At 36.7% G+C, this 24,876-nt stretch overlaps 1 long non-coding RNA gene across 14 annotated transcripts in view; it reads left to right on the forward strand.

Annotated features, from left to right (window-relative positions):
• LOC118534488 (uncharacterized) overlaps positions 1-24,876 on the forward strand; it is a 124,656-nt gene that overhangs the window by 5,007 nt on the left and 94,773 nt on the right. For 13 of the 14 annotated variants that reach the window (XR_013447786.1, XR_013447787.1, XR_013447798.1 and 10 more), the window contains exons 2-4: positions 12,782-12,844; positions 13,254-13,310; positions 14,342-14,418. This is a non-coding gene — a long non-coding RNA (uncharacterized LOC118534488). Of the gene's footprint in view, positions 1-12,781; positions 12,845-13,253; positions 13,311-14,341; positions 14,419-14,857; positions 14,984-24,876 lie in introns of those variants that run through there. The other variant, XR_004916693.2, reaches the window with a different exon arrangement.

Here is a 24,876-nt window from a genome sequence, read left to right on the forward strand (position 1 = left end):
TGGGAAGGATGAAATCAAGCAACTACAATTTGAGAAGAACCTTGTGGACAAGCTATATCCCATCCATTGAATTGCAGACTCTTTTGTCTATTCTGGGCCAAGCATGGAAACAAGTGAACAAAGCAGACCAAATTGAGACCATAAGCAGTGGTGGATACTGTGGCAATCTGGAGAATATATTCCCTGTCCAATGATGCCAAATGTCAGGTCTTCCAATTGAGGTTACTTTTTGTTTTTGTTTTTTAAGATTTATGTATTTTAGAGAGTGGGGGAAGGGCAGAGGGACAGAGGGAGAGGGAGAGAGAATCCTCAAGCAGACTCCCACTGAGTGGGGAGCCCCCCCACCCCCGCAGGTCTCCATCCCAGGACCCTGAGATCATGACCTGAGCCAAAATCAAGAGGCGGGGCTTAACTGACTGAGCCACCCAGCTGCCCCTGGTCTTCCAGTTCTTAAAGAGAGAAGTTGCTAATTTGATTTTATATGAAAAATTGAAATATTAAATGTTGAGAATTTACCCACATCTTAAAGTACTCACGTGGAGAGAAAACATGTCTACAGATCAAAATCAGCGTAAAGACCACTAGTCAAATGTCTCCTACTGTATGAGATAGGGAGTCATTAAAGATTGTAAGGATGGAAGTAACACCAACCGAAATCTTTAGAAAGATCACTCTGAGGGCACCCGGCTGGCTCAGTTGGTGCAGCACATGACTTTTGATCTCGGGGTTGTGGGTTCGAGGCCCATGTTGGGTGTAGAGATTGCTTAAAAATAAAAATCTTAAAAAAAAAAAAAAAGGTTTCTCTGGTGGCAAAGTGGACAAGAAAATTCTGGAGCCTGGGATGGGAGGCTGTAATTGACACTCCATAACATCATAATATCATTTGAGGGATGATGCAAAGCCCTTTATAGTATACAACTTTCCATGTATATAGGGGGCACCTGATAAATATTTGAAGAGCTAATGAATGACAGAGAAAAAAAGCTAAAGTTTTAGAAGGAGGGCACATTTTTTGAGGACTCCTTATGCCATATGCTTCCTTTGTTAGACAAGGTTTTCAGGAGCACGATGGTCTTATATTGATCATATGTAATTTTTTTCTCTCTCTGTGATAAATATTATTGGTTTTTAAAAATGCATAAATCCTGTAGCATAGGATATAAAGATCAGCCTAGCATCAGAATATTATCTAGAGCTAAGCTTACTGATCCTACCTTGTAAAGGAATGCCAGCTAAACACATGATTCTTGTAGCAAGCCCTAAAAGTCTGTTTTCCCAGGCTTTGTAAAAGTACACTATACCCTTTTGTGTAGCTTATGCATATTTTTAGTGAAGGCCAAACTCTGTATAGTATATATTATATATACAGGGGCACATCCATATTCTTAAAGCCACTCAATTCATTGGACAATCAAGTCTTTAAATTCTTAGCAATTTGGCTCTACAAATTGTAATTTTTTAATTCAACTTTCTTGAGGTATAATTTATGGACAATAAAACCCACCCATTTTATGTGTTCCATGAGTTTTGAATACAAAGAAGCAGCACGAGCAGATTATAATATTTTAAGTGATCTTCAGAGAAAAAAACAGAGGCAAAACTTATATTTATATGTATAGGCAAAGCAGCCTTAGGTGTCAAACCACCTGGATTCTAATCCAGGTTCGACTAGTCACTAGCATGACCTTGGGCAAGTCTCTTAGTTTCCTGCCTCAACTTCCTCATCCATTTGGTGGGGATCAAGGTACTCAACTCCTGAAGTTAGCAAATGCCAGCACTTCAACACAGTTAGTAGTCAATAAAGACTAAACTGTGTTTTCTTTTGTTAATGTTGTCATTGTTATTCTAATAGAGAGGAAATCCTGGGATGTAAACAAGAAGAGAAAGTGAATTGACTGGAATGTAAGTGGGGTAAAAAGAAGCAAGTACCTCCTGGGTGACTTGCTGGTGTGCCAAGGGGACTCAAAGCCAGAGAATAATTATGGCCTCTATTTCTGGAATATTTATTTTTTACTGAAAGATTTTGGAAGAAATTATTTTTCTATTAAAACAGCTACACACACAGTGGAATGCTTTCTCTCTTCTATAACTTTTGTGGAAATGTTTGCCAAGTCCAGAACATATTCGCTAGTAACATTTATCTCAAAATTGTTGAAGCACCTCCTATTTTTATATGCTATGAATGCTGCCCAAACGTAGAATCTTTGCCATTAGTAAATGTTTACATTTTAGATGAAAAATGTGTTGGAGGTAGGAAAAAAAGTAATAGAGCATGACCTTGGGGAAATAAGTCACCAGGAAGAAAAGAGGAGAACTGGCCTCTAGTTCTGATTCTATAACTAACCAACTATCTTGTTGATGTCAGCAAACATCAGGGTGGGGAATGTTTGTTCTTTTCACCCCTAATTCACACATACTGGTAGATCTCAAACTTTACTGTGTATAGGAATTAAATAAAATGCTTATTTAAAATGCTGATTCCTTGGCTCCATGTCCATAAATTCAGATTTGTTAGAAATAAAGTCGGGATCCAGTGATCCATATGGATTTGGGAAACTTGAGTTGAAAGGGGCAGAAATCCAAATCATAAATGAAAGTTTTGTTTCACTTTTTATCCTTGAACACACACACACACACACACACACAAGTTGGAAATACAGTGTAAGGAGTGCTTTAGGCATAATTAGATCTATCTGCTCAGATAATGTCACCATCTCTTGTTTCTGCTTTCTTCTGTGTCAACTTCTGCTTTAACTTCAGTCTTAGTCTAGTTTTCCCTTTACTATAGTAAACTAGTCCCTCCAAGCTTCTATTCTTCTGATATAGAAACTCCAACAAAAGAGCACTCCTCTTTCTAAAGTTTCCAGCAAAAGAACTTCACCTGACTGTGACTGTCTCAAGTTGTATCATGTACTCATGCAGGCATTTATAACCCTGGTCAAGGGCTATGGTTCTTTAATTCACCAGCCTTGGGGCAAATGCCCACCTTGGGTTTAAGTGTGCAGCCACCCTACCCAATTGTGTAGGCTGGGAATGGGGTAGGTATTGTTCTCCAAGATAAATTGGGGATAATTATTCCAGAAATAGGGAATGCTTATTAGCCAAACCTATAAATTTTCCATCCACTACTGTACATTTTTTAGAAGTACTTAGATTAGAATAAGCCAGGTGCTATGGTACAAAAGGATAACAAGTGTGCCACGGTATTGAAGGTTTCAGCCTTAAAGGTGACCCACGAGAGCCTGGGAAGGGCTTAGGATGCTCAGAGTTCCTGAGCCAGTTGCCTCATACATTTACCCCAGAGTTTTGGGCCAATATTAAACATTTTCTATGTGTGCCATGAAGATGATTTGTATGCAGGTCATCTGTGACTTGCGCATTGGGAATCAATGGATTTCAAGATCACAAATATATAATAACATTATTTCTTTTGGATCTTCCTGAGACAACTGGGAGGCTGATTTATACAATTGAAAGGGCAGTAAAAGTTCCAGGTATGATACACAGAAGAGGGACAAACAGGTAGGACCAGCAGTTGAATCCTGCTTTGACTTGGTTATCAGTTTTGTTTTGTTTAGTATTCTTGGACATATGTAGTTTGTTCTATCTAATAGATATAGTCCTAACCTGGACCTCAGTATGCCTGGCTTCTTTTAATATTTGGAACATAAATGGATGCACATTATATAGACAATGGAAAGGGGTAAGCTGGCAACAGCATGGAACAGAAAACGGATTTGACTATTAGTCTTGAGATGTATTTTAGGTATATTGCATGCAAGTTTATGGAAGAAGTGAATTCCGATGAATGAATTATTAACTCATTCTTTTAAGTGAAGAAGTTACTATTATTTTCTTAAACTCATTAATAAAGTTAATAAGTCTGCCTCAGCATTTTAGTATTGAGTCATTAGTTTCAGATGGCTTCGGATGACGCCCCCCCCCCCCCCGCAACTTTCCCCTCCACCAAAGCAACCCAATACACAAAATAAAGTGTTTCAACAAATGGTGCTAGGATAACTAGATGTCCATACAGAAAACAAACAAACAAAAAACCTTGATTCCTACCTCAAACCATACACAAAAATTCACTGCCAGTGGATTATAGATCTAAATGTACAATTAAAACCATAAAGTTTTAGAGGAAAACATCACTTGGAGATAGACAAAATTTCTTAGATAAGCCATAAAAGCAATAACCATAAAAGAAAGACTAGCTAAATTACATGTTAAAATTAAGAACTTCTCATCTGAAGGAAAGCAGGGGGATGAGTAAAGCCTAAAAAACCCATGATTAAATAATCATTACTTCCAGTGGGATTTTCTCTCCAGTGCATTAGTTCAAGTTCTTTTGACTTGTAGGTGGTAAGTGATAGAAGCTGACTCTGTGAGCTTAAGCGAAAAGGGAAAAGCACAACTGGAGCTTTTAGTGGAATCCAAAGTCAAGGGTGCAGTGGAGTTTCAGGAATAGATGTATTGAAGTGCTACAGGGAACCCAGTCAGTCCTCTCTCTCCATATTTCTTCTCTGTCTTTCTCATGGCAATACAGTTACTTCTTCTCCTCAGTTACATAGCAGATCATGATTGCCAGTTGTTCTTGAACCATGGATGTTTCAGTCAAGCCACCCAGAGAAAGGCCCATCTTTCTGTCTTCACAATTCTTAGGGATGAGTCTGATTGGCTCACTTGGATCCAGTGACCACCCTTAGTCTAAGAAACTATGACCAGAGGCAGGATGATATTTAAAAAACATAGCAACTCCTTTTATCCATGGGAATGTAGGATGAAAAGAAATAGCATTCCAGTTGATAGTCTCTCCTCATTTCCTCTTTATTAGACAAAAGGCAGAGTTGATAGAAGTTTGTACTTGGTCACTTTTTAATGGCTACTAGTTTTGGTGTATTGATACACTATCCCTTTGAGTATCTAATAACAGCATCTCTGCTTCTCTACCAGTTGACTGATATATATTAAGGGCCATAAACAAAATTAGTCCATTTTAAAAGTGGGCACGTTCATTGTAAATTATTAGCCAAGATCTATTCAAATGCAGACATGCTTGGTTCTAGTCTGGATATACAATAAAATTAATTTAAATAACTTTAATCAGCTTCAAAAACAGCAAATTCCAAGACAATTAGGTTAACTTTAAGAACTCATATTTATTGAGTTAACAGATGGTAAATTAAAAAACAATGAAGCTAATTTTTAAAATCATTCATTGAATTAAAAAAAACAGACATTTAACAAAACTGTTTTTAAGCTGTTTTTTCATCCCAATATGCATATTTTAAGATTCCAACTTGGGGAACTTCTGGGAAGACACAAATGAGTTGCACTATATGAACATTCTTCTGGTGAATTACTTTTTTTAGGGATTTAGAACCACCTAAAAAAGAATTTTATGAATCAACAATAAAAATATAGGAAATAAGCATATTCTAGAGAGTGGAAGGAATGAAGAGGCTACTTCATCAATTCCAGTTTGCTCTCTAACATGCTCCTGTGGCCTTCTATATTGCTGGCCTTGACACACTTTGGGAGTTTCCTGTGCTAGCAGAGTGGACATACCCTGGCAGTTTCCTATGCTAGCAGAGTGAAAGTTGTTCCTGGCCAGAATTGCATTTCTGCAGTTTAATAGTCAAATATAAGACTTCCCTTTGATGGCTTCTTGGGCCTTGTGCACCAATGACTTGAAATATATTGTAAATGCTAGAAACTGACTCTGCAAGCTTACAGGAAACCAGGAATTTTGTGGAAGTACATTGAAGACCTGGGGTCTTCTTCTCTTGGGCTCCCACTTTCTTGGGTCTCCTTGCAGTTTTTGGAAATGGAGCAATGAACATATCCCAACACATGAAGGATACCAGAAACTGGTTGTTCCCATATGCAAGTTCAATCATTTCTCCCACTTCCTGTGGTTTTATAGATGGAATTGGAGATAACATCGTGGATACATTAAGATACATCATTTGCATTATACTTGCTATTATTAGTTTTAACATGATGGCATATTTAGAACTATAGTTATATATGTAGACATGCAGTTATTCCATAAAAATATTTGGAATAGATTTGTTTGAATAGCTGGTTGATCAGTTGGTGTTATAGTTTTTTCTTTAGTTGGAGAGTTGCAAACTGTAATATATTTATTTTATGGTCCTAGTAACCTATTGTCTAAGATCTGGTTTTACTTTACGTTGTAAGTCTTACATTACTTGATTGGTAATGTTGAGAATCATATTTACTTGTTTTGATAGACCAATTGATTAGTTACAATTTGAGTTAAAAACATTTAGAAATATAAAAACACATTTTTTATTGAAATTACAGTAGTAAAATTATCTTATTATTGTGCATTTGAAACTACTTAGCCCCAGCCCCTTTTCTCCTTGAAATAATTGTTTTTATAATAACCTTCTGATAATATGAGGCTTTTTAGGAATGCAATTATAACAATATAGCAGGAGGGACTATATTGTTTTTAATTAAATAAGAATAGGTAAAAATAAGAATAGATTGTGACTAAATGAAAAATTCAGTAGGTGAAATTTCTGTTTTGCAGAAATAGAAATTAGGGATACAGAAGAAAAACTTCATAACTAATCTAAACATCCAAAGAAAATGAATAAAAGTTAAAAGGGTAAGAGGAAATTGGATAGACAAATTATGGAGGTCTAACTTAGAATGTAAACTCCTTGAGAGCAATAAGCATCTTATTATAACCCTACCCCCAACAGAGGGCTTAACACATAGTATGTTATTAGTATTAGATAAACATTTCTTACATTTATGAATAAAATAATGGATGTTCCCCTGAAAATAGAGCAAGTGGATCAGAAGTAAAAATCAAAGTTTATAACAACAGAAGAAAACTTTCTGTGTATAAAAACTGCACTAACATTGTAAGGTTCTTTTGAGCAAAATTAAGGGGTAGAGATAATTGCCCAGTCATAGGCTGGTAAATTTTTAAATTTCTAGAACAAAATTCCTACAAGTGTCTGAGAAAACAGATAATATATTTTTGTAGATTGTCTTCATATGTCTTTTACAGAACAAGGACATTTTTAAGACCTAATGTAAATTTTTACATAATTTTAAGCAAAACAAATTTGATTCTTTAAGTTTTATGCCTACCTGGTTATTGGCTCATACATAAAAGCAACAGAAGAACATTTTTAAGTCGGGACGGTGTCAGAAGTATAACAACTAAGAGTACTTTCTGTAAAAATTGCAGAGATATCATCTAGATCACTAAGTGGTCAGATATATAAAAAAATCAAGAATAGGAAGTACTAGGAAAAAAGCTTAGTGCTAACTAAGCACTGAGGGTCAAGACGAAGTAATAAATGAATAAAATATAGGGAAAATGGAAGTGAATTAAGAATTGATGTTAATGACTAGATGTTTTTCTTTACTAAGGGAGCAAAGTTTCCAATAAAATAATCCTAAAAGGAGGGTTTTTTTAAATTTTAAAAAAAGAGTCTGTAATTAATAACCACGATGTGGAAAAAGGAGATGGAGAAAACAAAAGCATTAGAAGTAGTTGCTTTATATTTATTTATTTATTTAAAGATTTATTTATTTATTTGAGAGAGAGAGACATCGTGGGGGGGGAGGGGGAGTGGGGGAGGGTAGAAGGGAAGAATCTCAAAAAGACTCCCCACTGACCGGGGAGCCTAACGCAGGGCTCAGTCTCATGACCCATGAGATCTTGACCTGAGCCAAAATCAAGAGTCAGCCGCTTAACCAGCTGAGCTACCCAGGCACCCTTGTTGCTTTATTTTTAAATCATTAGATAAGAATGCATTTAAGGGTAGTCGTGAACAATTTAATATAGATACTAGTTGAATGGGAAGAACAATATCTATTTTATAAGTAATTGTAGGAGATAAAACAGTTCAGAAGACAAAATGGAAAGGAAACAATAAGGAATTATTGAAAAGAAGAAAGTATAAAATAAGTACAATCAAGCTAAAAAAATTATGACAAGTATAAATGTCTTAAATTTCTCTATTCAAATGGAAAGATCTTCACATTAAATTAAAATGAAAGTCTTATGATTTGGTGGTGCTTAAAAGATTCATACTTAAAGAAAAATGACATGGAAATACTTTTTAAAAGGGCAAAGATTTTGTAGCCTAACATGGTCACAAGCAGATTTTTTTCAAAAAACAGTAAATAAGACAAAAAGGACTATTTTATAATTATTGTTAATGTAATATTAGTAAAGGAATAATGGCACTGAAAAATAATGCATTAAATAAGCTTAAACCTAAAATAACTCAACATGCTTTTTAAAAACACAGTAAAGCTCATCATAGCAAAATAATGAAAATAATGTATACCCAAGCAGTGCAAAAGTTTACAAAATTAGAAACTAAACTAATGAAATATTTCATATTGGTAAATTAAATAAGAAGTAAATGATTATTTTCATAGGTTGTTTTGTAAAGCGTTAGATAAAATTTAATACTTGTTCCTGATAAAATGATAAGAAGAAAAAATAAACTATTTTTTAGTATGATAATAAATATTTTTAACTAATAGTCAATATTAAAATTAACATAAAATACTAGAAATATACATGTTTAAAAACAGGCATGGTGTAGAAGTTGGTATAATGGTTCTGTCATAATAATGTTATTAAACATTATTTTTAAAGCCCTTATCAATATAATAAAACATACTAAAGAAAGAAGACCTTGGGGCACCTGTGTGGCTCAGTTAGTAAAACATCTGCCTTCAGCTCAGGTCATGGTCCTGGTGTCCCCGGATTGAGCCCTGAGTTGGGCTCCTTGCCCAGCGAGGAGTCTGCCTTTCCCTCTCCCTCTGCCCTCCCTGCCCTGCTCGTGCTCTCTCTCTCTCAAATAAATAAATAAAATCTTTTTTAAAAAAATAATAAAGAAAGAAGACCTATAAAGAGTGAAAAAATATACATTATCATTATGAGTGGAAAAATATTTTTGTAGCTTGAAAACCCAAAGAAGTGAACAAAAATGTGAATAGACTTAATAAATTAGTAAAATATTGGCAGACATATGACTATTAACATAAATCAGTAGTATTTCTACATATTAGCAATGATTAGCTTAAACATAAACCTCTAAGAGATACTTATTTTGTAAGAGCAACAAAATGTATAAAACTCTGAGTTTAAACAGAAATATGTTACCTATCTAAATGAAACTTTTTGAGAGCTATAAAAATATTAAATTAATCAAAAGATTGGTTTCTGGTGTAAAAAAATAACATTTTAAAATTCTTGGGGCTCCTGGGTGGCACTTAGAAGTTAAATTTCTCACTCTTGGTTTCAGCTCAGGTCATGATCAGGTCATGATCTCAGGGTTGTGAGATCGAGCCCTGAGTCAGGCTTTGCACTCAGTGGGGAGTCTGCTTGAGATTCTCTCTCCCTCTGCCCCTACAACTCCTCTCTAAAATAAATAAATAAATAGATAGATAGATAGATAAATATTGTTAATTCTTTCCAAAGTATAGACTTAATGGGAAATCTAATAATAATGTCTCTTTTGTTTTTTACATTTTAAAGTAATGGTGAGAGGAACTTGATTTTGACATAAATCTGGAAAAGAAAGTAGGCAAGAATAGTAAAAATCAATTCTGAGAAAGAAAAGTAATGAGGACAGACTAGTCTTATCAAATATTAAAATATATTATAAAGTTATAATAATTAAAACCATGTGATACTGGCACCAAAATAAATTAATAAGGCAAAATATGTGGTTAAAATAAATCATATTTTATATAATAAAGGAATATTTGATAATATCAGAACACAAATCAATGGGAAGGGAAAATATTTTACAATATATGGACTGATTAACTGGAAAAAATCAATTCATATACTCATGATACACCTATAATAAAATAGCAAAAAAAATAAAATAGCAAAACTTAAACTGTAGGAAGTCTAAAGGGATTTGTTTTTATAGGCTTAGAGTAGGGTAACAAATTGCAAAAGTAAAGATAAAATAGATTTGGTTATATTAAGACAGCAATAAAAAAAAACAAACACCAGGCAAGGTACAATTATTTGAACATAACAAAAAGGTCAATAATCATATTATTAACAGAAGCTTATACAAACTCCACAGCTAAGAACTAATACAAGAGATAAGAATAGAAGAGAATCTAGCCAATATATGAGATAAGACTAAAATCACATTTCACAAAAGATGAAATATAACACATTTGCAAACAAATAAAAACATTCAGCCTTACTAATAATCAATTGGATATACACTAAAACAAAAATAAGCTGTATTTAGGTTTAATCAATTATTTTAAAATTAATGTCAAGGATTTACATTCCCAGCTGTTATGGATTATTTTCATTTGGATCAACTTATCCTCTGAGAGAAAGTGGAAAACCTGGATAAAATCTAGCAAATGTTTGTTTAAAAGCATCACAGAGATTCAGGGCAGAGAGAGGATTTGAGAAGCAGAGAACCCAGAGAGCAGGGAATCCAAAAGAGGTAGTTCTAACAGGTAGTTAGAAGCTAAGGTAAAACCCCACTTGACAAAGATGTGATCACCCAGAGGCTCAAATTATCTCTACAATTTTTCATACACAGGGTCAGGCAATAAAATTACTAGCCATACCTATAGATTAGATAATAGACTTTAAAATATCTGTGATTAATAAATTAACAAAATTAGATGAGAAGATAAGGAATTTGGGTATATTATTGGTAACTATGATAAAAATAAAATGGAAATTCTGGAACTGAGAAATAAACTGACCTAAATTCAAAACTCAATGGATGGGTTTAAGGGCAAACTAGAAACAGCTGAAGAACAGATTGATGAACTGGAAGGCAAACCAAAAGAAGATTTAATGTTAATACGCAAAATCAGCAAAGTACACCAGAAAGTGGTTTCTTCTTACATAACTGGTGGCGTATAAATCTATATAATACTTCTTAGAAACGCTTTGGCAATGTAAATCAGATATTAGGACAAAAAAGATTCATATCTTTTGATCCAGTAATCTTATGTCTGGGAATATCTATTAAGGAAATAAGTTTCTGGTGTGAATTTTTTTTATGTATAAAGATGTTTACTACAGACTTACTCATGATACTAATAACTGTGCAGACAATGTTTTAAGTGCTTTACTTCAATTAATGCAGTTAATCCTCCCAAAAACCCAAGTAGGTGGAAGTAGTTACTACTAATATCCTCATTTTACAGATGAGAAAACTGAAACATTGAGAGGTCAAGTAGCTTGCTCAAGATTATGTAGCTAGTGAGTAGAGAAACATTTGAACCAGGCTTTCTGGCTCCGTAGCCTGCACTTGAACCTGCCCTGGGCTGTTGGAAACAACCTAAATAGCTAACAACTGGAGACTTGTTAAGTAAGTAATATACCCAGTCTATGTAATATTATGCAGGTATTAAAAATGAGCATCATGAACACTTAGCAACATAGGAAATACTTCTGATATAATATGAAGAGAAAAAAAATCGTAGAACTACAACAAATTAAAAAATATGCATATAAATATGATTGAAATCAAATATTCCCAAAGGCTAATGACAATTATATGAAGTTAGTAGCACTTCTTCCTTTTTCTCTTCTTCTGTTTTTCACTTTCTCAAAATTTTAATAATGTGTGTTTCATACACATGCACACATCTATATATATATATATATATATATGTATGTATGTATTTCAATCGTTGTGCTTCATATATAAAATACCACTAACTATACATAAAAAAGCAGGAGAGTATATTGGATAAGAACCCGGGCTCTGGAGCCAGACTGCCTGTGTCACCACTTCCTAGGTGTGTGACCTTGGGCAGGTTGTTGAACTTTTGTTTCTAAGTTTCTAAGCTTATCCTGTAAAATGAGGATAATTATAGTACTTATAGGGTGATTGTGAGGATTAAATATGCTTAAAATATATTTAGAACAGTGTCTGAAAGTTAAATATGTAAGCATGATCTAGTATTGTTATTTTACAAAGAAACCTCATCGTTTTAGACCCCAAGTGACCAGACAAAATGACAGTTCCCTCCTGCCAGTCCTCTGATAGGCACACACATTAGCGACAAGTTTTGTTTCTATATATAGATCCTTGTCCTTATTCTGAATTGCCCAATGCAGAGCTGTCTAGGAACCAAGAACCATTGGCTGAGGGGGCACTTCTGAACTCTTTCCAAGAAGCAGTGATAATCAAATGTCTGATATGTTTTTTATTTTATCTTGAGGACAAGAGTGATTAAAACTGCCCATTGAAGCCAATATTGTACTAACATCATCATCGGTAAACTAGAGAAAATATTTATCTATTTCCCCAATTTTTACTCTTCTCTGGATGAATGACTTTTTACCAGCTCCCTGATCTGACAGTTTGAGTAACAATAGAAAGCTGTTTATGAAATAGGACATCTGTTGTGACTTAATTTTTCTCAATTGAACACCCCAGGGGGCCTGAAAATGTGTTTTGAAACTTTTTTCCACCTGGCAGATCCAAAAAGTTCAGAAGGTTTTTATAGAATTTCCTCTTCCCTTAAAATAGTTTCATTGAAATTGTAAACAAACAAACAAAAAATCTGTTGGATGCCAAGATTTACTATTAGCTCTCTTAATGGCTAATGAAATGATAAGACCTTGCAATAACACTTGCCAATTAAAAATTAACAGGTGCTTGTCAGGTAGAATATTGCAGTACCTATTAGAGGAAAGGATGCAGATAGGTATTTCATACATTTGTGAGAACGATCACCTTTGATGTGTCTGTCTGGTTTTCAGGATGTTGCAGGTCTCTGCTCTTGTAAGACTTTGGCTGTAGAACCCAGGGCTGAACACCTCTAGGTGAGTTAGCTGTTTCCTGAATGCTGTCTGTCTCCTACCCGTCTCTCTCAAGGCCCTGCGATGTTCATTGGCAATGTCCTTTGGTTAAACTCTCTAAGAATTCTCAGTTCTATGATACGGTAAATGTCTAACAAATTGCTTTAATGTCTGAGCTTTACATTGTTGCTAAAGTTATCGTTCCTTTTGGGGTTATTCATGGAACTGGATCTATCTCTGGATTTGTCTTCCCCACCCCCACTTTGTACCAGGATTTACCACAAACCTTTCCCACTCTCTCTCCTAACAGGCATGTTCTGTTAGAGCACAATACCACTTAAGACAGATTCACTGTCTAAGTCACAGGCCAGCATTTCACAATTAGTGATGACTGGTCACATGGTAATAGTGAAATTCCTTTCCCCTTTTGCAGAAATGGATCAAAAGACTCAACCAGCAAATGGTGAATCAATGACAAGTCAATAATAAGGTGAGAGATTATGTTACTAAAGGATGACCTCAAGATTATTACTATACAATGAATTAATTTCTTATGTAGATAAATGCTGGACAATTTATTATTGCCATAGTATAACTGGAGGTGATTTCATGTGTTTGTATTGCCACATGAGGTTAAATGGAATTGGGTATGGTCCCCTCTCTAACATGTAATCAGTGTCTGAATTTGGTGAAATTTCTAAACAATTCTGGGCTTCAGGATCTCCCCTTGAAAATAGGAGCAATAGTATTTATCTGTTAGGCTATGAAGGCAAAATGTTAGAACAGGAAAACACCTGACACCCAGCAATCACTTCATGAGTGCTAGTCCTCCCTACCCCTATTTATGGAGATAGAAAATAAAGAGATAACAGAGACCTCTGCTTTCATCTTCAAATATATTATTCTTCATTGATTATCTAATGAATAGAACTGTTGACTCAGAAAATAGGTGGAATTTTCATCTTTCCAACCTCCATTCTTTTTTCATTTCTTAGAGCTATAAGCTGAGAGCTGAGTGCTGTGGGAGACAAAAAGGAGAGTGATCCTATTCTCATGGAGATTGGGATCTAAAAAGGATATAAAACCTATATATATATATTTTGTATATATATAAAACATATATATATATATATTTAATGCCAGTAGAAAGACAAAGTATTGTCTTTCTACTGGCATTAAATATATATATATATATATATATATATTTAATGCCAGTAGAAAGACAAAGTATTGTCTTCGTTTATTAGAAGGAGAAATTATTTTAACTAGGGTTATCATGGAAGGCTTCATGGAGGAGGTAGTGACCAATTAGGCTTTAAAGAAGAGGTACAATTTGAGCAGCAGTGAGAGAGGGGATACAGTGAACCAAGACTACTTGAAGTAGCGTGATTGGGTGGAAAAAACAGTAACCTGGGACTGGGAAGACCTGGGTTGGCAATACCTCGGTTGAACTACTCCCTGGCCTTCAATTTCTTTATCTGTGAAATGTGTAAAATAATCTCTGCCCCATTGGTCTTTCAGGGGTCTGGAGAAGATCAAAGGGGAGCTTGCATATGAGATCTCTTTGGAAACCCTGAAGCACTCTCTGAATGAAAAGGGTAAATTTTTTCTCTCTTCCCTTGTACCATAAACTCCATGAGAGCATTTGACAGGGTCAGTTGTGTTGGTCTTTAAAAAAAATGTTTCATGAAGTATATAAAAAAAAAAAAAAATCACACTATAAACCTTAAGTCTTTACAATTTTTATTTGCCAATTGTGTGTCAATAAAGAAGGGGGAAGTTTTGATAAAACAATGAAGCATTGATTGAGTGAATGAATCCATGAATGTTATGGATGTTATGTCATGTCTGTGTCCCCCGAAAATTCATATGCTAAAATCCCACCTCCTAAGAGGTGGGGTCTTTGGGAGGTGAGACCTTTGGGAGGTAATTAGGTTTAATGAGGTCTTGAGGGCAGAGCCCCATGATGGAATTAGTGCCCTTAGAAGAAGAGGAGGAGACACCAGCACTTTCTCTCTCCACCACGTGATGATACAGTGAGAAGGCAGCCCTCTGCAAGCCAAGAAGAGGGCCCTCACCAAGAACTGAATCTACTGGTACCTTGATCTTGGACTTCCCAGCCTCCAGAACTATGAAAAATAAATGTCTGTTGTTTAAGCCGCCCAGGTGTGGTGTTTTGTTATAGTAGCCTGAGTGGACTAAGACAGTGTGTAAATAAATGAGTGAAACAAAACAAAGGCACAGAGTAGGAAAACATACAATATGAACAAGGAATAAAGGGTTATCTTTGAATGTATGTGGTGTAGCTGGGTGTTAGGAGTGTAACCCATAGCTAGGTGGATGGATGGAATGCAGTGGTCCTCAGAGTATGTTCTGTGGACCAGCAGCATCAGTATCATCTGGGAACTGGTTAGAAATGCAAGTTCCTGGGCCCCCACCCAGGCCTCCTGAATCTGAAACTCAGGGGTGGGGCCAGCAGTCTGTTTTAGCAATCCTTCTAGGTCATTCTGGTGCAAAGTAAAGTTTTGAGAACCATTACTTGGTACTAACATGGGGAGTCTGGAAATTATTCTGCTGTAAATTCAGTGTTAATGAAGGTTTTTAGCTGTGGATGGGTATAATCAGAGCTGTATTTCTAGGACGATGAGGCATGAAGCTTTGCCTCAAAGAATTTATGGCTTCGATGTAAAAAGCACCACTGGAAATACTGGAAAACACATTGTATTTGTCAAGCCCCAGAGTGAAAGATTTTGATTTTTCCTGATTCCAGATAGTATCCACATCATCAGCCAAGAGGCAAAGCAGAGCAGGCATTGCTCCCAGGCACTGGAGAAACCAGCTTGGTCTACAGAGACCAGGCAGGATGAGAAAGTTTCTGTGAAAATACATGAGTTAACTGTCAGATATGGTCCTAACTGATCTTAGAGTGGCCTCTTAGTCCTGGCCAGCTGTGGGGAAACATGAAATGGAACCTCCCCTACCAAGACAAATGGGCAGTTCTTCCTGCAACTGGCCTAACTAGTTACACTGGCTGAAAATGCAGCTCTTTAGTTAGGGCTGGTGGAGACAGGTCTGCCAAAGGAGAAGGCATTGTGTGGAAGAGAAATGAAGAGCCTCAAGGGAAAGCAGTTATCTTAAGAGAGAGTCTAGAAGCCCAAGAGACAAGTGTCAGGTGGGGAGGGAGTGGGGAGGAGAAGGATGAGGGCTGTTCAGAGTGGTTTAGGACTGCTGGGATGACCAATTATCTGGGTTTGCCCAGGACTCAGGATGTTCAGGACCATCCCTGTCAAAGCAGGGCAGTTGGTCACCCTACAACTATGCACCCTCAGCTGTGTTGAAGACCTGGGGAGGAGACCTTGTGAAAGCAGAAAATTCACTGCTCTAAACCTTGTTTCTCAAGATATTGTTTACAGACTGGCAACGTCAGTATCACCTGGGAGCTTGTTAGAAATGCAGCTCCTCAGGCCCACCCTAAACCGACAGGATCAGACCTGCATGACAGCAAGAGCCCCAGGTGATTTGCATGCACATGGGTTGAGAAAGACTGATTTAGAAGATGCTGTGAGCCCTGGGTGGCTTCCCCCTGGTAAAAAAAAAAAAAAAAAAAAAAAAAAAATGTAGCACTGGTGGGGAACAGAGAGAATTTCTTGGCTGTGATATAGCTAATGTCCAGGTTGGCCTCATTCTAAGCTGAAACTGCGTCAACACTGCCCGGGAAGGAGCAGAAGCATCGAGAAGGTTATATACTAGGGGTACCAGGAATTGAGAGCAGAGGGAGAAAAGGACAGATGACACAAAACAGCCAAGAGGGGCCTCCTAAGCTCTTAATAGTAGTAGTTGTAGGAATGTAGGAAAGCCAGGATTCCAGCAATTATGTGATGAGAGTAAAGCTAGAGAAATACTCTTCTGTTTCTATACTGTGACCCTGTTTTGGTAAAAAAAAAAAAAAAAAAAAACAAGCTGATGTGGGTCTGGGAAATGAATTATGCTTGAAAATGTGGAGTCATAGCACTGTGGGTAAGCTTTCAGAGAAAGATAAAAGAGGATCACCCACTAAAAGTATTCAACTTTAGCATCTTGGCCTTACTCACTTGCATATCACTCAGAAATGCAAAGCAAGTTTAGTTTTTTCTTCTTCTCTACCTGGTCTGATCATTATGGGTACCAGCTCTGCATTCTAGCAAAAATAATCTGCACTTGGGCGCCTGGGTGGCTCAGTCGTTAAGCGCCTGCCTTCGGCTCAGGTCATGATCCCAGGGTCTTGGGATCGAGCCCCGCATCGGGCTCCCTGCTCAGCGGGAAGCCTGCTTCTCCCTCCCCCACTCCCCCTGCTTGTGTTCCCTCTCTCGCTGTCTCTCTATCAAATAAATAAAATCTTAAAAAAAAAAAATAAATAACAATAATAATCTGCACTTAATGAATAGTGTTTCATTTTTCTCCAGCTTGAACATAATTCCTTGACTTTAAACATTCTAACTAGTGGTTCTTAAACTCAAACATGCAGCAGAATCACCTAGAGGGCATGTTAAAACACAGATTGCTGGGCCCACCCCCAGGGTTTCTGATTCAGTACATCTGGTAGCAACTTAGAATTTGTATTTCTAAGGAGTTCCCAGTTGATGCTGATATTATTGGTCCAAGGAACACACTTTAGAACCTCTGATTCGCGCTGTTCAGCATGTTATTCCCATCCAAAGGTGATGGTTTCAAAAGCCTTAGATTAATACTTGTCAAGTTGGTTGATCTTTCTGTTCTATCTTGGATCAAATACATGGTCTTCCTGCGTATGACGAGTGTGCAGCTCGTGGCACAAGCCACTCACAGTGCCAGCTCAACGCATCTGCACTGGTCTGTATCTTGTTCAACAAGACAAGTCCTCTGGTCACATGATAGGATGTCCTGGCAATGTCAACTTGTGATGAAAATTTCTAAATACCAATTCTCACTTGTATCTATCTCACTTCGGACCAGTAATAATTTGTGGACTGGCACCAGCCCATGGACCACATTTTGAGTAATGCTGTTTAGATGACTCAGTCTCTCTCAGATTCTTTACACCCCTCTTCCTTCTCTTTCCCAAGATTGCATTCAGGTATACAAGGTGGTAGGGGTCTTACCTTATCCTTGTGGCACCCTTGTAGCATGCACCGTCCTCTAGATACTCAGTGATCCTCGGATTCATTTTTTCTCTGGAATGGGGACCACTGAAATGCAACTAGGTCCCGCCTGATCTTTAGGAATGATGTGTGCTGCCACAGCCCTGAACACTCCCCGTAGTACCCAAGTTCCATCCCTGTGGCCTGTCTCTCTGCTCCTCGATGGCCGCTCGTCTACATATGAGTAGTCTCACTGGGGAAGTAAGAAGTTCCAGAGACTCCTGTTTCCCACATAAAGGCCATTAGGAGGCAGGAATGCCTTCTTTTTGTTTTGTTTTGTTTTTTTTAAAGATTTCTTTATTTGAGAGAGAGAGAGAGAGAGAGCGCGCGCGAGCGAGCCCGGGGCGGGGAGGGGCAGAGGGAGAGGGAGAGGAGAATCTCAAGCAGAATTCCCACTGAGCATGGAGCCCCACTCGGGGCTCAGTCTCATGACCCCGAGATCATGACCTGAGCTGAAATCAAGAGTCAGACGCTCAACAAACTGAGCTACCCAGGTGCCCTGGCAGGGATGCCTTCTAAGTCCTATGCATCTACCCACCTGCTGCCACCTCTGTTCAATTGCTTCTGAGCCCCGTGTGATGTGATGCTGAGCCAAATAGTCAGAATCCCCTAGAAGCAGTGGAGTGCTGGAAGGAACTCATAACCTAGCCAATTGTTAGTTTTTCAGGAATTTTGCACTCCAATTGTTCAACATGGCCATTATTAAAAATTAAATGATAAGAACATACATTTAAACAAGTTATATTAAAAGCAAAGGTAATTAATACTCAAAATCATCACCTCCTATTTATTTTACTACATTGGACTATTAACCTATGTTTAACATATGTGTTTGATAGAAATACTATATAATAATGTACTACCACACAGCTTTTCTAGCTCTGTTCAGAGATACCATGTTGATAGCTTCAAATCAGCCAACATAGGAGTATTTGCACCATGGAAATGAGCAAACATTATAAATCAGGGCTCCATTCTCCCTCATCTCCACCTCCCCGAGGCCAGTTGTTAAACATTTACCAACACACCATTGCTTAGAGCCTAAATCTGGGAGTGAGCCACTAACCCAATGGCTTCCCGTCACCCTTTACTTACCTAGATGTTACAAAACTGCTCTTCCCCTGAAGATTAGCCCCTAAAAGGTGTATGTGGAAGAGATATTGATGACTAGAACCCTGATACCATCTTATCTACTTGCCCTACTTCTGTCTCCCTTCTCTCCCTACCGTCTCTTGGGACCGGAAGAAGCAATTTTCTGGCTTTTTATTTCCTCCACAGTGTATCCTTATACATTAAGGATAAACATTCATGGCCTAACATTACTCTCTGACATTCTTTCCCCAAACCTATAAATTTAGTCTAGTTATGAGAAAACATGAGATCAAATTGAGAGACATTCTATGAAACTTCTATCTACTCATAAACTGTAAGATCGTGAAAGACAAGGAAAGACCAAGAAACAATCATAGCTTGGAGAAGACTAATGTACTAGAGTCAATGTGGTATCACAGATTGGACCCTGGAAAAGAAAGAAAATTTGTAGGAAAACTGGGGAGATCCAAATAAAGTCTGAGTATGGTACCAATGTTAATTTCTTAATTCCAATTATTGTATCACATTCTATAAAATATTAACATTATATGAAGCTGGGTGAAGGGTATATGAGAACCCTATACTGTATTTGCGGCTCTTCCGTAAATATATAATTATTTCCAAGTAAAACTAATGAAGGGAAAAATTCATGACCTAGGTAATAGGTGGGATAGATATTTTTTCTATTCTATGGAGAAAACTTATGATCTGCATCCACCTGCTTTGTGATACACAAAAGGGAGGAAAGATATGGGTGGTAGAAAATCTTTTTCTCTTACTGAAGCTTGACTTTCAAGTGTTTCATCCTTTGCAGAATAAAAACAAATTTTAGATGTTGTAGGCTGAACAATAACTCTTTCTTTCCTTTTCTTAATAATCTTGCCGTAATGAAATGAATCCCCCTGCCCTGAAAGTGATGTCTTCAGACAGTGAAAAATACATAGAACATAGATTAATATAAATTAAAAATAGTACCTTTATTTTATGTGGATCTGAAAATGGACCACTGTTCACATAGCTATGTTTCTTTTTTTTTTTTTCTTTTTGAATCACATAGCTACGTTTCTAAGTGGAAGGCTAGCCAGGAAGAAAAATCCCTGAACAGGGAAGAATAAATGTGCTCTAAGGCAATGCTTCTCAAACTTTAATTTGCCTTTGCTTCATTTGGGGATCTTGTTAAAATGCAGATTCCTTTTCAGTAGGTTTGGGGTGGGGACCCCAAATTAGTCTGATTTTCTAGTAAGTTCCCAGATGATGCCATGCTGCTGGTCTCTGAGTAGCAAGAGTAAAGGACCCTTTCTAAGGAATCTCCTCTTCCCTTGGCACAATAGGCATAAGGAAAGTGCTTACTGGCCAGAGGCTTAAAGACACATAGGAAATGTGCAATACTTCTGTAAGACCAGAAATAAAATAAACCAGTTAAAACAAAGAAGAAACATAATAATCAAAAATAAGACATTATTGCACATACTTAGATGGGATGAAAGAAGGACTAATCAGGAGGTCACTGGACATGTAGAGCTGTTTTTAAAGTTTAATTGAAAGCTCCAACTAAGAGTCATTTATGTAGTCATTCCCTTTCACTGCATAAGGAAAATTCAACATTTTCTTTTAAAGAGGAACTGCAGCTTTCGGAATTCCTGAGTTGTACAGTACCAATTTACATGAATCTCTTCCCTCCTCCAAAAGTTTCTAATGATTATAGTACCTGGAAAATAATATGTCATTTTTTCAATGCATACTCTAAACCTACAAAAAAGTTCTTCCAAAATTTTAATCTAGAAAAACAGGTAATTTGCCTGTATCAAAGAGACAACTCATGCCAGTCAAAAAAAACCATTACTAGGAGGAGAAAGTGTTATTCACGTGCACGTGTATGTCCCCCCCCCCCCCCCACCACCGCCATCATTAGGAGCTTCCGAGGTGTAACATGCACTTACAGAGTCTCTCTCAGCATTGAAACTGAGGTATTTTTCTGGAAGACTTACTCAGTGGTCTTGTAGATCCTCTGGCGATCTTATCCGTGACTTATGAATGTTGTCATGAACTTGACCAAAGCAGATCTGGCTTTGCCAATCACTTATTCGTTTTTTTAGCCACAATTTCTTTATTTAAGAAGCAGTGTTGCTTGTCTTACGGATACATATTATCCAATTTGCAGAAAATATAAATAATATTGCAAATAGCAAAATGAGATCCATGTGCGGATTCCTGCATCCCGGTGGGCACAGTCCTATTTAGTAATAGCTTTCCCTTGCATTGTTGCCGCTGCCAAACAGACTGCTTATGCGATCTTTGGCTTTCGTAATGTCTCTTCGGGGATCAATAGAGTGTTTCTTTTTTCCTGGATGCCAACTTCATCTTCTTTATACTTTAAGAATACAGTATTAGTTTAAGAATACTTCAGGAATACAGTATTAGTTTAAAGGACTGTTCAATTTAAAGCAACCTTGTAGAGATGTCGTCACCCATGATTGATGTTAGGTGAGTAGAAGAAAAATGTAGGTTGGTTTTATCCTCTGCCTTACAGAGCTTTGAAAGAGAAAGTGGACTGGTTTTGAAAACTGTTCAGTCGTTTGAAAGTATTCATAGCCTACATGATTTTGATTTTTATCTGTAGATATGGGGACATACATGTGCCAACTACTTCTTTCAGTACTTGTGTTCATTTTTCTCTTGAAATAAACATTAATAATTGGAAATTAGAGAATTGCTGTTTTAATGTTTCAAATGAAATAAATCTGATATGTGAATTAGCAACAATGACTTATGTCTTAAACGGAAGAACAATTCATGAAACCAAATTTAAAGTTCAAGCCCAGCTTTCATGTTGATGGATTTGTATTTTCCTTTTTTCTTGGCCCTATTGGCCTGTTTTTAATTTTAATGTTGTTATTTTGTTTGTTATTTTTGTCATTTCGAAACGTGTGCTTGTCTCAAATTCTTTGTGCAGTGGTGAGTGTATAAATAAGTACAAATAAATAGCTACTGATCCATTTCTACTGTGAAAATTTTATATTTTAAATGTGACAACTATCCCCTCAATTGTTTGTGCACACACAAGTGTTGGCTGAGCCAGATTCTTATATGTAAGAAAAATTGATGACTCTGAAATAAAAATGCAAAATACTATCTCTCATGCAAATAATACTAATAATACCCAAGAAAGCAAGAAAGCTTACTTAAAAAAAATAATTGTTCTGGGGCACCTGCGTGGCTCAGTCAGTTAAACGTCTGCCTTCAGCTCAGGTCATGATCCCAGGGGTCTGGGATGGAGCCCCACATCAGGCTCTTTGCTCAGTGAGGAACCTGCTTTTCCCTCTCTCTCACTCTGCCCACCCTTCCCTCTGCTTGTGCTCTCTCTGTCTCTCTCTCTCTATGTCAAATGGATGAATAAAATCTTAAGAAAAAAATTGTTTTTGACAAGAGATTTATAAATAGGAGCCTAATTAATAAATTTCACTATTGTTCTTCTTAGTTGCAGCCCTGCCCCCTTGGACTTCTTTATTTCAGATGACCTTGTACTTTCTCTGCAACTCACACTAAAGAATGCGTTTTGCATTTTTTATATCCGAAAGCAAAATATTAAAAAAATAATCAAAGTTGCAGGAAAAAGGGCTCTCCCATAAGAGAAAAGAGAAATATAACTTTATTTCATCATCTTCTTAGAGATTCTCTAAATGTGAACATAGTTCCTTTAAAAAGTCGAAATGATACATTGTTTGAAAGTTGCTTTAACTATCACTGATTGAGACAGTCAACTGGCACAACTTCGGACCACGGCCATTTAAAAAACAAAAACAAAAACTTTAAACTGTGTATAATCATTCATACAGAGCCATTCACTTTTAGAAACTTACGCTAAGGAAATATGGGTATGCTCACCATTAAGCATAGTACTGTTCATCATAGAATGGAATATATTGGGGAGTAATCGGAAACACCCTAGTGTCCAAACTAAGAGAGTAGTTTAATGAATTATAATACGTCCAACCTATAAAATCCATTCACCATCACAAAGAAACAATGTAGAAAATGTTTGATGATGAGAGAAACATGAAACATTAGATGAAAAAGTAAGTTAGAAGACAATTTGTCTAAAATGATCATATACACACAATCCCCATATATATACAGACGGTATGTTACACAATAAATTGGAAATCTCAATAAAGCTGGAAAAATATTAATGATATCTGTTTCTGGGTGTTGGGGTTATGGACTTATTTTCTTTTTGTTTATATTTTCTTGATTTTTTCAATGTATATGTATTGTTTTTAATAAGAAAAACAATGATATTTAACCTTTTTAAAAATCAGTGAATTCCATTAATACTGTCCCACTTGTCCTTTGAAAATCTGATAGCTTTATATGTTAAGTTCTGTAACAGGTAGTTGATTAAAAAAAAAAAATGGAAACAGATCAGACAGTTGTTTTAAAACAAAACAAGAATGGGTCCTGTAAAATAGTCTAGTGACTTACTTTATTAATAGATAAGCCATAAATATCCTAATGAATTATTTCCTGGTGAAACATAGGAATTGCCCTGGCTCAGGGTTTACATTCTCCTGGAATACCATCAAAGTCACAAGCAATTTGCATAACTATTCTAACTTTGTATCTTAAGGAGTAGTTTTTAACATTCCTGCATAGATAAGATAGCTCCTGGAATCTTCCCAGTGCCCAACTATTTCTTTGAAGACTCAGTATAGTGATTGATTTGTTGATATGAATGTTAAACTGAAATATATTTATTAAATGTCTATTAAGTATTTAAATGTTACTAACTGCTGAGCATACCAGAGAGTATAAGATATGGCCTCTGACCTTAAGGAGCTACGGTATTGTTGGGAAATAAATAATATGAAACAAATAGAAACATTTTAAAGAAGAAGATTATCCAAACAATAAGTTAACTAAAGAGATAAATACCAGACTATTTATAAAAAACAAATGATAAATGTAGGCTAAAAGTTTGGGAAAATGTTCCAGGAAAAGGTGCAACTTGCCCTGACTTTGGAAAGCTGAGTGCTAATTTGGGCCTGAGAAAGAAATGGGGAAACATTTCTGTTAGACGGTGAAGGTCTAGAATCCATCAGGCTGAATTTGTTAGTTGTGGCTGTGCTTACTACAGTTTGGTCAGAGTTAGGGGTTTGGTTAGCTCGGGGCAATGGAACAATAAGGATATCTGGCTGGAAGAGGTGAGGTGGCAGAGAACAGGTAGGATGCCTTATACAGGACCCTAAAGTTCAGCTGTGAGCTGTGTTTTCTTGCTTCTCTGACTCCATGCTCTGAGCTCCCCCCGCTTCTCTGTCTCCTTCTTCGGATCCCAGCCCCCTCTCTTTTCCACTTTCGAATCTTGGGTTTCTCCATGGTCCTTCCGGTTTCTTTTCTGACTCTGTGCTTTCCCTGGATGAGAGTTGAGGCTTCAAAACTATCTAGTCCTGTCGTTTAAAACATCTGCATAGGTCCTTGGAGAAGTGATTGATTCTAGAGCTTGGGCAGGGATAAGACAAGGTGGGCCTGCAGGATCTTACAGTACCAAAAGGTAAGGCAGTACTAAGGATGGGGGCGTATTGAGAGGACACAGGAGCCAATCTGAAAGAGCTCTCCGTGGCCGCAGCTGAAACTGTTTCAGCTACAAAAGAAAGTATCGGTTGAAGAAACAGAGTAAGATAAATACTCAGAAGTCCATACCAATATAAATAAATTATGAAATAAATCAGTAAATGGTGGAGAAAGGACAACTCCTCCTCACAGAATTAATAAATGTAAAAGGAAAGAAGGAAATAGCAAGTCATCATCAGG

Source organism: Halichoerus grypus, chromosome 1 (genome assembly GCF_964656455.1).
Source record: "Halichoerus grypus chromosome 1, mHalGry1.hap1.1, whole genome shotgun sequence".
Taxonomy (NCBI): domain Eukaryota; kingdom Metazoa; phylum Chordata; class Mammalia; order Carnivora; family Phocidae; genus Halichoerus; species Halichoerus grypus.